This window comes from Sinocyclocheilus rhinocerous, unplaced genomic scaffold, assembly GCF_001515625.1.
Source record: "Sinocyclocheilus rhinocerous isolate Xijiao unplaced genomic scaffold, SAMN03320098_v1.1 scaffold2051, whole genome shotgun sequence".
Lineage (NCBI taxonomy): Eukaryota > Metazoa > Chordata > Actinopteri > Cypriniformes > Cyprinidae > Sinocyclocheilus > Sinocyclocheilus rhinocerous.
Genome location: NW_015662256.1, coordinates 603,422 through 605,828, shown reverse-complemented (window position 1 = coordinate 605,828; position 2,407 = coordinate 603,422). Strand labels below are relative to the sequence as shown.

The following is a 2,407-nucleotide window of genomic DNA, read 5'->3' as shown; positions in this document are numbered from 1 at the left end:
ATTCCAACAGTGAAACAACGTCACAATATCAACGTTGATCCAATTTGCAAAATCGACACCTAATTCAATGTTAATCCAACGTCTACAGAACAACCTCAATTCACCCATGCTGAAGGTAAGACGGTGAAACAACGTCGCGATTTAAATGGTGAAACAACGTCGTGATTTCAACGGTGAAACACACAATGTCAAGGTTGATCCAATTTGGAAAATCGAAACATAATCCAACGTTGATTCAACCATGGTCCCGATGTTGATTCACCGGTGAATCAACGTTGAAATGCTGGCTGGGTTCATTCTACTGGTCATCTTCAGCGCGCCCAGCTCAAAACAGAAATGCAGAACATTAATAACTACTGTCATATATATGTGGCAATGCTGAGGGGATGGGTACGACTTAATATGTACGACTAAGTCAGAACACCCCTAAACCAAAAGAAAACCGAGTACGGGAGGAGAGTCAATGTACGACTAAGTCAGAACACCCCTAAACCAAAAGAAAACCGACTACGCCACCCCGTAAAGAAACGGGGAAATAACCACCCAAATCAGGGACACAGGTTCGTAGGCTAAGTAAAACCCAAAGAGACGTGTAAACAATATACAAACACTTTATTCAAATTGTCACAACAAATTATTGAAACACTCAAGAGCATCAATGTCACATATCGGATCACAATTAAACACCATATATCGGCAGCTCTGTATACTACACCAGATAAAGAAACAATTTAAGCATACTCACAAAGGAAAACAACCAAATAAACAGGCACAGGCTTTCCAGCAGCAAAGGCAGGCTAGCTGAAGTGAAGATCCTATCTGTACGCTAGTGCATCCCACACACACACTCACTATTTATAATTAATTATAACTAGTTATGATTAATTATTCATATTTCCCCTTTGAGCTGATTCGCTACAAAAGAAAAGAAACAAAGGAAAGAAGCACAAAAGATGAGAAAATAACAAAAGAAAACAGCAGCGCCGTCCTCCTTTAACGCCGAGTGTAGACACTTCCGCCGTCTCCCGCGACTAACCAGCGCAGCGTCAGAGAAAAACCTCAGTGCACTAAAAGAAAGGGGCGATTATTAAAATATAACTTTTCCTGTGAACAAGAGAAAACGGATCGCACCTACCGAAATGGATCGTTGTGCCACACGAATTGTACCATTGCTCTCAACTCACAACAAGCATAGAAGCTCATGCAGGAAGACACCTTCACCGAAGAATTTCACAGCTAAGTAGTAAATAAGCACCAGTTAACATCACCCGATGCCAAACGAGCAGCACGTAATACGAGCAGACACATACCTGACATGTAGTGGACAGCCTGCAACCCAACACAACGCATCAAATGGCCATTCCACGCGAGACAGTTGACCCTGAGAGGTCAAGTAAATACTTACAGCGGATCTAAATATTTATAATTAATTATAACTAGTTATGATTAATTATTCATATTTCCCCTTTGAGCTGATTCGCTACAAAAGAAAAGAAACAAAGGAAAGAAGCACAAAAGACGAGAAAATAACAAAAGAAAACAGCAGCGCCGTCCTCCTTTAACGCCGAGTGTAGACACTTCCGCCTTCTCCCGCGACTAACCAGCGCAGCGTCAGAGAAAAACCTCAGTGCACTAAAAGAAAGGGGCGATTACTAAAATATCACTTTTCCTGTGAACAAGAGAAAACGGATCGCACCTACCGAAACGGATCGTTGTGCCGCACGAATTGTACCGTTGCTCTCAACTCATAACAAGCATAGAAGCTCATGCAGGAAGACACCTTCACCGAAGAATTTCACAGCTAAGTAGTAAATAAGCACCGGTTAACTAACCGGATGTAGGGGGACTCCCCAGTCACTTGATGGGGAGTAGTATTATAACAGAACAGTAGTTGAGGCAGTGCAGAGACCCAGTCCTCCTTCTGCGAACTGGGCAGCGTACGCAGAAGATTGTGCAGCGTCCGGTTAAAACGCTCACACTGCCCGTTGCCTGCAGGGTGCCATGGGGTAGTGCGAGACTTCTCCACCTGGTACAAGCTACATAGCTGCTGGATAAGGAATGACTCAAAACTACGGCCTTGGTCTGAGTGGATGCAAGCAGGAACACCAAACTTGCAAAACCACTCCGAAACAAGCACCTGAGCAACAGTTTCTGCCCGCTGATTCCGAGTCGGGACCGCCTGCGTAAATTTGGTAAAAACATCAGTCATTACCAATACGTTCTCTACTCCCGAACGTGAGGGCTCCAGCAAGGTGAAGTCAATGGCCAAGATCTCATTTGGCCTTTCTGCCAATAGGTGGCCCATAAATCTCTGAGCCACCGGCTGTGTATTGTAGCGTCTGGACCACTCAAACACACAATATATATTTTGTTAGCTAGATTTAACAAATACTCTGTAACACCCCAG

General features: G+C 43.8%; 1 long non-coding RNA gene across 1 annotated transcript in view; it reads right to left on the bottom strand.

Annotated features, from left to right (window-relative positions):
- Window positions 1-1,492: 1,492 nt before the first annotated feature.
- LOC107728002 (uncharacterized) overlaps window positions 1,493-2,407 on the bottom strand; it is a 6,129-nt gene continuing 5,214 nt past the window's right edge. The window contains exons 2-3 of the long non-coding RNA XR_001638419.1: window positions 1,701-1,801; window positions 1,493-1,632 (exon numbers count right to left, since the gene is read on the bottom strand). This is a non-coding gene — a long non-coding RNA (uncharacterized LOC107728002). The remainder of the gene's footprint in view (window positions 1,633-1,700; window positions 1,802-2,407) is intronic.